This window comes from Oncorhynchus tshawytscha, linkage group LG06 (assembly GCF_018296145.1).
Source record: "Oncorhynchus tshawytscha isolate Ot180627B linkage group LG06, Otsh_v2.0, whole genome shotgun sequence".
Taxonomy (NCBI): Eukaryota; Metazoa; Chordata; class Actinopteri; order Salmoniformes; family Salmonidae; genus Oncorhynchus; species Oncorhynchus tshawytscha.
This window is the reverse complement of record NC_056434.1, coordinates 8,686,530-8,699,167: the sequence shown is the minus strand read 5'-3', so window position 1 is coordinate 8,699,167 and position 12,638 is coordinate 8,686,530.

Sequence of the window (12,638 nt, the reverse complement as noted above, 5' to 3'; positions counted from 1 at the left end):
TAACATGGCAATAAAGAAAAGAGAGAAAAGAGGAACCAGTTTAATGTTTTAAGTGGGATGCGGCAGTTTTGCACATTGTTATTCATTTTTCTTTGATATGGTGCAATATTCTATTATTATGTTGTTCAGATTGTATTCGTTTTGAATTGTTACATTTATATGTACTTTGTTGATATACATTAAAAAGTTATACTTTAAATGCAAACTTTTAAAATAACATTATTTTTCATAACAAACCAATGCATTTTTAAATACATTGTGGTTAAGGTAGAGTATGATTTCATTTAATAATTTCATTACAATTGTTTTAACACCAATCATAGTCAAACAATTTGACTTGAAAAAATACAAAACATATATTTTTTAAAGGGAGCCAGAAGAGCTGGCTTTCTTGGTGAGTTGAGCTCGAACAAGCCGGCTCACTGAACAGAGCCGGAATGCCCATCAATATAATGAATTCAACAAGCATGTCTCTGTCACTAACAAATACAGTCAGGAATGATAACTCTACAATTCAAATGAAAAGGCAAGGCACTCTGGGAAAGTATTGGAGGCGTGGCTTAAATGTGTTAAATGTAAGTATACCTTTAAAAAAAAGAGAGCATTTTTATTAATCATATGAAGGTAGTACTGCTAACTTCAGCTATTTAAGTTTTTTAACTGATTTTTTTTAGGTAATCGGTTTCTTCAAAATGTTTGAGTTGCCAGAACTTATCCGGTTTTACAGTGTAGGTATTAATGTGTGGGTAGAGTCCAGTGTGTGGGTAGAGTCCAGTGTGTGGGTAGAGTCCAGTGTGTGGGTAGAGTCCAGTGTGTGAGTAGAGTCCAGTGTGTGGGTAGAGTCCAGTGTGTGAGTAGAGTCCAGTGTGTGGATAGAGTCCAGTGTGTGGGTAGAGTCCAGTGTGTGGGTAGAGTCCAGTGTGTGGGTAGAGTCCTGTGGGTAGAGTCCAGTGTGTGGGTAGAGTCCAGTGTGTGGGTAGCGTCCAGTGTGTGGGTAGAGTCCAGTGTGTGGGTAGAGTCCAGTCGGTGGATAGAGTCCAGTGTGTGGGTAGAGCCCAGTGTGTGGGTATAGAGTCAGTGCAAGAGAGTTTGTACAAAAAAGGGTCAATGCAGGTCGTCCAGGTAGCCAGTTGATTAGCTATTTATCAGTCTTGTTTAGCAGTCTTATGGCTTGGAACTAGAAGCTGTTCAGGGTCCTGTTGGTTCCAGACTAGCAGAGAGAATAGTCAATGGCTTGGGTGACTGGAGTCTTTGACACATTTTTGGGCCTTACTGTGACACCGCCTGGTATATACTGCTTGCTGCGCCGTAGCAGAGAGAAGAGTCCGTGGCTGGGTCACCTTATTATGGCTTAAACAGACAGCATTACATTATAAATAAAATACAAGAAGTTACACATGTAAGTGTAACTTCATAATAACATTCATGATTGTGCATTAATATATTACTAATAAACTATTAATAAATATGCATTTCATTATTTATAACATTTATAAACATTTAGCTATAATGATTATAAGCCTTACAATTCATAGGCATTTATACACATTTACAAACATTTCTAAGCTCATAGTTACCAATCTAGGTGCATCATGGTATATATTCATTCATGTACTCTTTTAAATAGTACAACAGATGCTTAATGTTGGTCATTTATCAAGCACAAAAGTCTTGTTAAAGTTCTAGTATCTTCTGAATCCATCTGGCTGCTTTCCTTTCTCACAATAGCTACCCCAAATCCCCCATCATGCTGTTCAGCTCAACCTTAGGGGTTCATTCGAATTCATTCCATTTACTGGCAACTCACGAACACACCCATAACGCAACACTTAAAATATATATTTTTTTAAATAATCTGGCCATTTTTAATAAAAGCTTCAGCCATGCGCAAAGAACACATGCTTATTATTTATTATTTTAAAATGTTCAGATATGACCTGGGATGACTCCTTGTGCCCTTTCGGGGGCTGACCATTTTAGAATGTACTGAGTGAACTTTTGTCAAACATGTTTGTTTACCGTGCTCTCTCAGCCCGCAGGCGCTTCGGTAGAGGTCAGAGGTGAACCAGGTTGGACCACAGAGAGTGACCACTGGCCAGGACCTCTCTCCTGAAAAAGGCTGGCCACACAATGCCTGACTTGTTATCACCGAGACTCTGAAACTGGGCCCAAACCGAAGTGTAACATAGAGCTCAGTCACTGGCAAGAGTCAATCCTCAGACCAGTGCAAATAAACATGTCCAGCTACACAAACAATTGGGCTGAAAGAGCCAAAGCTAGTTTTTAGGTTCTGTTTCTAAGTAAGGATGTTGCAACTTTGTCAGGCAGTTAGTGTGAGATGTGCCATTGTAACCAAACCTCACGACAGAAATAGATATATTTCCATGAACTGTTAGAGCTAATATGTTTTGCCCTCCCAGCTCACAGGCAAAACATTTTAGTTGCCCCCCCCCCCTTGACAAATTTTCCCAAGAGGTGTAGAGAAAATGTGGCAATTTTAAGAAAGTTTTTTTTTTTGCAGTTCTACACATTTTGCAATGGCACGGAGAGAACATTTAGCAATTTTATAACACATTTCATGCAATTCTACTCAGTTTGCCATGACTTATGCCATGTTAATGATATCTGAATGAGAACAGTGGAGGCTGCTGAGGGGAGAACGGCTCACAATAATGTCTGGAATGGTGTCCATGGAATGGCATCAAACATCTGGAAACCAATGTGTTTGATGTATTTGAATCCGCTCCAGTCATTACCACAAGCCCGTCCTCCCCAATTAAGGTGCCAAAAACCTCCTGTGGGTGAGAGTGACAAACAAAATCAATGGGGTTAAGTCAGGGCCCCTTGGGGACGTGCCCTGCGTGCCCGGTCGGTATTCGGCCATGATTTCTAATCACATTTCTATTGGCTGACAGGGCTAATTGAGCGACTGTCAGTGACTGACAGTAACAAGAGAACATTTTCTGATGCACTACATTTCAAACTTACACCTTGTGTATTATACTATTCTAATTCTCAACAGTAAGGTGAGACCCCGACTGAGTTTCTAGGTATGGGACCCGCTAGAGGCCTGGGGCCCTAAGCGACCGTTTATGTCGCTTATGCCTGGAAACAGCCCTGGCTAATATGCTGAATCATATTATGCCTAGGGACAAGTGTTAGTTTACAATCTCTTAATGCAGCAACAAGTGTCTCTTCACTCAGATTAAATTAGATTGTTGTTAGTCTAATTATAGTTGGAGTTAAACTATTTGAAGTCTTGTGAGAGAGTACATTTGGTATTTAATATTTTATTAGGATCCCCATTAGCTGTTGCAAAAGCAGCAGCTACTCTTCCTGGGGTCTACACAAAACATGAAACATAATACAGAACATCATTAGGCAAGAACAGCTCAAGGACAGAACTGCATAAACATTTTTTAAAGGCACACGTAACCTACATGTATACACACAATGCATACACACAAACTATCTAGGTCAAATAGGAGAGAGGTGTTGCTTTATCTGTTTATGAAACCAGGTTTGCTGTTTATTTGAGCAATATGAGATGGAAGGAAGTTCCATGCAAGAAGGGCTCTATATAATACTGTACGTTATCTTGAATTTGTTCTGGATTTGGGGAATGTGAAAAGACCCCTGGTGGCATGTCTGGTGGGATAAGTGTGTGTGTCAGAGCTGTGTGTAAGTTGACTATGCAAACAATTTTGGGATTTTCAACACAATAATGTTTCTTCTAAAAAGAAGAAGTGATGCAGTCAGTCTCTCCTCAACTCTTAGCCAAGAGAGACTGGCATGCATAGTATTTATATCGTGCTCTCTGATTACAATTAAGAGCAAAATGCGTCGCTCTGTTCTGGGCCAGCTGCAGCTTAACTAGGTCTTTTGTTGCAGCACTGGGCCACACTACTGGACAATAATCAAGATTAGACAAAACTAGAGCCTGCAGAACTTGCTTTTTGGAGTGTGGTGTCAAAAAAGCAGAAAATCTCTTTATTATGGCTAGACCTCTCCCCATCTTTTACAACCATTGAATCTGTATGTTTTGATCGTGACAGTTTACAATCTAAGGTAAAACCAAGTAATTTAGTCTCCTCAACTTGTTCAACAGCCACACCATTCATTACCAGATTCAGCTGAGGTCTAGCACTTAAGGAATGATTTGTACCAAATACAATGCTTTTAGTTTTAGAGATGTTCAGGACCAGTTTATTACTGGCCACCCATTCCAGAACAGACTGCAACTCTTTGTTAAGGGTTTCAGTGACTTCATTAGCTGTGGTTGCTGATGCGTATATGGTTGAATCATGAAACATGCTTTGTTTAATGCCAGTGGCAGATCATTGATAAAAATAGAAAAGAGTAGAGGGCCTAGAGAGCAGCCCTGCGGTACACCACACTTTACATGTTTGACATTAGAGAAGCTAAAGAAAACCCTATGAGTTCTATAAGATCGATAGCTCTGAGTCCCATTATGGCAGAGGTTGAAAAGCCGTAGCGCATACGTTTTTTTCAATAACAGGTTACGGTCAACAATATCAAAGGCTGCACTGAAATCTAACAGTACAGCTCCCACAATATTGTTATTATAATTTGTGTCAGTGCAGTGCATGTTGAGTGCCCTTCTCTATACAGTGGGGCAAAAAAGTATTTAGTCAGCCACCAATTGTGGCCAATACAATACACTTCAACTATGACAGACAAAATTAGAAAAAAAATCCAGAAAATCACATTGTAGGATTTTTTATGAATTTATTTGCAAATTATGGTGGAAAATAAGTATTTGGTCAATAACAAAAGTTTATTTCAATACTTTGTTATATACCCTTTGTTGGCAATGACAGAGGTCAAACATTTTCTGTAAGTCTTCACAAGGTTTTCACACACTGTTGCTGGTATTTTGGCCCATTCCTCCATGCAGATCTCCTCTAGAGCAGTGATGTTTTGGGGCTGTTGCTGGGAAACATGGACTTTCAACTCCCTCCAAACATTTTCTATGGGGTTGAGATCTGGAGACTGGCTAGGCCACTCCAGGACCTTGAAATGCTTCTTACGAAGCCACTCCTTTATTGCCCGGGCGGTGTGTTTGGGATCATTGTCATGCTGAAAGACCCAGCCACGTTTCATCTTCAATGCCCTTGCTGATTGAGGGAGGTTTTCACTCAAAATCTCACGATACATGGCCCCATTCATTCTTTCCTTTACACGGATCAGTCGTCCTGGTCCCTTCGCAGAAAAACAGCCCGAAAGCATGATGTTTCCACCCCCATACTTCACAGTAGGTGGTTAGAGCGTTGGGCCAGTAACCGCAAGGTTGGTGGATCGAATCCCCGAGCTGGCAAGGTATCTGTCGTTCTGAAAAAGGCAGTTATCCCACTGCTCCAAGGCTGTCATTATCAATAAGAATTTGTTCTTAACTGACTTGCCTAGTTACATTTAAAAAAAATAAGGGCAGCCAGACTTATTAGCCACTCCTTTTGCCCCATCTCTTTCAACCATAGTTTTTCAATTCCTCATCAATCCATGGAGCCTTAACAGTTCTAACAGTCAGTTTCTTAACAAGTGCATGTTTATCAACAATTGGAAGAAGCAATTTCATAAATTCATCAAGTGCAGCGTCTGGATGCTCCTGTCACGCCCTGATCTTAGAAATACTTTTTATGTCTCTATTTGGTTTGGTCAGGGTGTGATTTGGGGTGGGTATTCTGTGTTCTATTATATGTATTTCTATGTTTTGGTCGGGTAGGGTTCTCAATCAGGGACAGATGTCTATCATTGTATTTCTATGTTTTGGTCGGGTAGGGTTCTCGATCAGGGACAGATGTCTATCGTTGTATTTCTATGTTTTGGTCGGGTAGGGTTCTCGATCAGGGACAGATGTCTATCGTTGTATTTCTATGTTTTGGTCGGGTAGCGTTCTCAATCAGGGACAGCTGTCTATTGTTGTCTCTGATTGAGAACCATACTTAGGCTGCCCTAAATTCACATTAGTAAAAATGTGATTGATAAATGTGGATGATCTTGTTCCTGTCGAGTTTGTAAACACCCTGGTAGGTTGATTAATAACCTGAACCAGATTACAGGCACTGGTTACAGTGAGAACCTTCCACTTGAGCGGACAGCTTGATGAAAACCAGTCAATATTCAGGTCCCCAAGAAAGTAGACCTCTCTGTTTACATCACATACACGATCAAGAATTTCACACATATTATTTAGATACTGACTGTTAGCACTTAGTGGCCAGTAGCAACACCCCAAAAGAAAAGGCTTTAGATGTGCCAAGTGAACCACAACCCTTCAATAACACGTGACATAAGATCTTCTCTAAGCATTACAGGGATATGGCTCTGAATATATACAGCAACACCTCCCCCTTAAGCATTTCTGTCTCTTCTATAGATGTTATGTCCTTGTAAGTAAGAGTAGAATTTGATCGTCAGTTAGAATGCAGAGGTTTTCTCTCTGATGTAAACATTCTTGGTTCTATGTTCTTTAGCACAGTCTACTGGACACTGTAAATACGGGTGAAAACTACACTGATTTGATAGCCTTCCAACATATAATTTCTGCTGTACATCACAGAAGAAACACTTAGTTACAGTATTTCATAAACACAGATTAAATAAATATTGTTTATAACTATAATCTTTAAAATCCCCCCCAAAAATAAATAGAATCCGATACACATGTATCTCATACTGTACCAAAGGCTGAAGGTATTTGAGGTATTTGTATGTGTAGTAATATGCACATAACATCACACTACCAAACACAAAGCTGAACGTGCTCACGTGTATGAACTTTGAACACAACACCTGGTGGTCTAGGAGGCCTACATTATTACCTAAATTTAAACTTGACTGTGAAATGTCTTATAAAAGAACTGGAGGACCAGAGAGAGTGTTAGGGGTTAAGGGTTAAGGTTAGGCTGGAGGACGAGAGAGGGTCAGGGGTTAAGGTTAGGCTGGAGGACGAGAGAGGGTCAGGGGTTAAGGTTAGGCTGGAGGACGAGAGAGGGTAAGGGGTTAAGGGTTAAGGTTAGGCTGGAAGATGAGAGAAGGTTAGGGGTTAAGGTTAGGCTGGAGGACAGGAGAGGGTTAGGGGTTAAGGTTAGACTGGAGGACGAGTGAGTGCTATGGGTTAAAGGTTAAGGGTAAGGGTTAATGTTAGGCTGGAGGACGGGAGAGGGTTAGGGGTTAAGGTTAGGGATAAGGGTTAATGTTAGGCTGGAGGACGAGAAAGGGTTAGGGGTTAAGGTTAGGCTGGAGAACAGGAGAGGGTTAGGGGTTAAGTTTAGACTGGAGGGTGAGTGAGTGCTATGGGTTAAAGGTTAAGGGTTAAGGTTAGGGGTAACGGTTAATGTTAGGTTGGAGGACGAGCGAGGGGGTTTTCGAGTAAGGAGACCCTAAACGGCCTCTGTGACCATGCGTTCACCTAGGGGAGGGCGGGTGGGAAGGCTTGGACTTTTTCATAATTTCACCCCTTCCAACAGAGACTGCCAGAAAGCATCAGGCTGATTATATATTCATGAAGCAGCTGCTTTCAACAACAAAGCACAAGGTCAGCGTGTCAATACTCTTCCCATGACACATTCCACTACGAACCCTCAAGTCTAATTCAAGATGAATGGATTCTACAATGGAGTCCAGAAACACAGGGTGACCAAAGACGCTCTGCCTGTCAGGGGATGTTTTGCTGCATGTCATGGGGTTGAGCTTGTGACAACAGTTCTCTAGGTCTCTAGTTCATGAGCGGGTGTTTTCATGTTTTCACTGAACTTAGGCAGCAACCCCCCCCCCCCATATATGGGGGAGATCAAATCAATTTCATCAGTGACTAATTTATAGATGTTTTTTTTAAACATTATGTTTGTATTGGCAAGCTGAAGAAGAGAGAGAGAGAGAGAGAGAGAGAGAGAGAGAGAGAGAGAGAAAGACTGCATTAGATACAGACATACTGGCTGTATTTGATAGAAAGATATACATTTAAAATCAACAAAAGCCAATACATGTCACAGTCATAGGATATTACAACATAGAGAATCTATCTGGATAATATACTAACTTGAAATCAGTTGGTTTCACATTTAATTGTTCCATGACAGATAAAAGATATGTGCATAGATATTGAGCCCTGTATCTGTTTGAGATCTTTCAATGGATCCATGCATGTAATCTATTTATAATAATACAATTTTGACAACTTCAATATCACCTAATTCAGACAAGTGAAGCATATGATCTCTACAGGTTTTACTGCTCCCAACAGAATGCTACACTGCATTCTGTGCATGGGAGGGGAACGACAGGGAAATTAATTGGCAGGATGCCTGGTCATTTGTGTGTGTGTTTATGATTGAGTGTGTGTGTGTGTGTGTTTAGAATATTTCCCTGAAGCTGACAAATGCCCTATCTTAACCTTTCACTCACATTTTACAAGATATAATAAATCAACATTTGAGAAAAAACTGACAGCTATAATTAAATCTGTCCTTCTTGTCCAACCCAGAGCCCTGGGCAAACCACTTCCATGCCACATTGCTTGAGGACATCTGATCAATTGAAGTACCGGTTCCATTCCTTCTTGGTTATTTGAGGACAGGCACTACTAGAATCATGCAGTTCACAAGATTAAAGACCACTTGTAAAACACTGGTTAGACTAGATACAGTAGCAACCTTCAACACCTACTGACCTTGTCAAGAGGTTCAGACATCTTGATGTTGAGGTGTTGGACTGACAGTCACATGGAACCCAGGTTCAAGTCCCGGTACAGCTACAGCTGGAGTGCAGAAACCTTAGTACAACCCTTAACGACCTTGTCAGGAAGTGACATCTATTTTATGGCTAAGATGTTGGACTGACAGCTGCTGGGATCTCCATGTTATAAATCTAATCCAAACACACTCACACACTTTGTTTTCTTCAAATATCAACTATAAGTACCATTGTGCTTCATCAGGGAAAGTTTTGGATAAATCTGACTAACTATATTCAGATACATCAGAAAAATTGAACTCGGCCTACAGTTGTTTTTGCAGAAAAAAAAAAAAAGCTTTTCATTCGCTTCAGATGAATATAACAGATTACTGGCACAAAACTTCGCTTTGCAACGGAGAACATCTTTATGGCTATTTTGGAGCTGATCTGGAGTCTGTGTTAAATACTTGCCGGCCCAACTACTGTAGTTGGGCAGTAGCTTTTCTACAGATTGTGGTGGCGTGTCATAATGTTTGCTTATAAAATTGGATGTTTAATAGATTCCCAGTAAGCAAAATGACATTGAAAATACGTATTTTAGATGTCTTTTCTGTGACGTTGACATCGTGTGCATTTCAGGCGGTGAATGAAAGTTTAGAAGCGTCTTATGTGGGCGTCAAAAATACGTATTTTCCAGATGATGAAAATATATCTTTTCTCAGCGATGAACACGAGAATTTTTCAGACATTGAAACAAGGTGCCTTTTTAGTGCTGAATGAAAGGTTGAAATATGTTTTTTCCGGAAGTTAAAAATATCTAATTGCTCCAACACTCAGACATCATTTACAAACAAATCATGTGTTTAGGGAGTATTACAGATCAGAGGCAATAGGGATGACCAGGGATGTTCTCTTGATAAGTGTGTGAATTTGACAATTTTCCTGTCCTGCTAAGCATTCGAAATGTAACGAATACTTTTGGTTGTCAGAGAAAATGTATGGAGAGAAAAGTACATTATTGTAGTGAAGTGAAAGTAAACGTAAAAGTTGTCAAAAATATAAATAGCAAAGGAAAATATAGAAACCCCCCAAAAATACTTAAGTCGTACTTTCAAGTATTTTTTACTTAAGTACTTTCACACCACTGACTGAACTCTACTGTATGTTCTGTGCTGTGCTGTACTGTGCTGTACTCTGCTGTGCTCTACTGTACTGTGCTGTACTCTGCTGTGCTCTACTGTACTCTGCTGTGCTCTACTGTACTGTGCTGTACTCTGCGGTGCTCTACTGTACTGTGCTGTACTCTGCTGTGTTCTACTGTACTGTGCTGTACTCTGCTGTACTGTGCTGTGTTCTACTGTACTGTGCTGTACTCTGCTGTACTCTGCTGTGCTCTACTGTACTGTGCTGTACTCTGCTGTGCTCTACTGTACTCTGCGGTGCTGTACTGTACTGTGCTGTACTCTGCTGTGCTCTACTGTACTGTGCTGTACTCTGCTGTGCTCTACTGTACTGTGCTGTACTGTGCTGTGCTCTACTGTACTGTGCTGTACTCTGCTGTGCTCTACTGTACTCTGCGGTGCTCTACTGTACTGTGCTGTACTCTGCTGTGTTCTACTGTACTGTGCTGTACTGTGCTGTGTTCTACTGTACTGTGCTGTACTCTGCTGTGCTCTACTGTACTCTGCGGTGCTCTACTGTACTGTGCTGTACTCTGCTGTACTGTGCTGTGTTCTACTGTGCTGTACTCTGCTGTGTTCTACTGTACTGTGCTGTACTCTGCTGTACTCTGCTGTACTGTGCTGTGTTCTACTGTACTGTGCTGTACTCTGCTGTGCTCTACTGTACTGTGCTGTACTCTGCTGTGCTCTACTGTACTCTGCGGTGCTGTACTGTACTGTGCTGTACTCTGCTGTGCTCTACTGTACTGTGCTGTACTCTGCTGTGTTTTACTGTACTGTGCTGTACTCTGCTGTACTGTGCTGTGTTCTACTGTACTGTGCTGTACTCTGCTGTGCTCTACTGTACTGTGCTGTACTGTGCTGTGTTCTACTGTACTGTGCTGTACTCTGCTGTGCTCTACTGTACTCTGCGGTGCTCTACTGTACTGTGCTGTACTCTACTGTACTGTGCTGTACTCTGCTGTGCTCTACTGTACTGTGCTGTACTCTGCTGTGCTCTACTGTACTCTGCGGTGCTCTACTGTACTGTGCTGTACTCTGCTGTGCTGTACTCTGCTGTGCTCTACTGTACTGTGCTGTCCAAACTTGTGAAACATAGATGTCTGTAATTGGTTCAGAAATGCCCCAGAAATCTGAACCAATCACCATCATTAATAATAATACTTTATTCAACTTTTATACCGTGTGCTTCTTGAAGGCTCCAGCAGCCGTACAGCTGTGGTCATGAGAGGATCTGGAAGCTCAGAGCTAGATGGTCAGCAGAAGTGGTAGTCGTAGGTGGTGGTCGGAGCTGGTGGTCGGAGCTGGTGGTCAGGTCAGCAAGTCTGTTTGCAGATTCTCTGTATTGGGACTCTGTGATTAAGTTTTAGCTCCACAGAGAGTACAGCCCACTCCTTACTTCAGAATTATCTTCCCGAGCAACGAAAAAGCTGTCCCACTGCCACCTCTGTATGCAAACCCTCCTCTTGAGTCACTGTTGGTGAAAAACAACCCAGAGTCAGTAAGTGTAATTCAAATGAAAACACACACCGGATAGCGAGCACTAGCATTAGCTATCTAACTTTTGTTGACAACACTGTTTTTTTTTGTCAATTTAGAGAAAAAATCCAATACATGATATGAAGACTTAATCTGCATTCTATCAAATATTAAATATGATTAAATATGTAAATAATTGACATGTCTATGTTATATAATTATAGATGTCTATTTTCGGAATAAATCATGGCCAGTCCGGACCAAATTTGAACGTCTAAGTTTGGACCAAATATAGACTGGACATCTGTGGATATCTATGATTGGTTCAGGTCTAGTGGTTCTGGTCTGGTGGTTCTGGTCTGAACTGGACCAAAAATCTGCATCTGTTGACGTTGAGAAATCAAGGTCGGTCTGGACTGCACCAAAAAAAGACCCCAAAAAGACAGAGGACCAACAAAAGACATCCAAAAGGACAGTGACTGATGTTAAATGCTTAGTGGGGTGGCCTAATCTAAATGATGTGTGTCATACTAGGTTGATAAAATCATTTAAATACTTAAAAAAAAATCTATATTTGCATTTTCATAGCTTTGACATTGCAATATCTATAATGGATATATCCAATCAGGCTGCATGGGAAAAGAAACTGACAATACGAAAAACAATGATTCATTCAAGAAAATTATTACATTCATCTTGATCTGTGAATCATGGTCATGAGTCATTTTTCAAGCTGAATCATCATACCTGGATTCATTATGGCAACGGGAGGTTGGTGGCACCTTAATTGGGGAGGACGGGCTCGTGGTAATGGCTGGAGGGGAATCAGTAGAATTGTATAAAATACATCAAACACATGGTTTCCATGTGTTTGATGCCATTCCAATCGCTCCATTCCAGCCATTATTATGAGCCGTCCTCCCCCCAGCAGCCTCCACTGACTGTGGCACACACTTTCACGTATCTAGCTTGCTCAACTCCGAGACATGGGTGGGCTCAGTAGAGAACATTTATTTGAGATCCATCATATAGCGCAGTGTTTGATGCCGAGTTCACGTCATGTCAGAAACTCAGGACCTCTGAGTTAGAATGAATGTAAGTTATTTGCGTAGAGCTTCCTATTTGTTGATTCTGATACTTCTCAAGTGGTAAACTCGGGCATCATCTTTTACCGCATTCATGTCATGTTGGACACTCGGGACCTCCGAGTAAAAAGGAACGTAAATTATTTGTGTAGAGCTTCCTATTGGTTTATTCTGATACCGCCCAAGTGGAAAACTA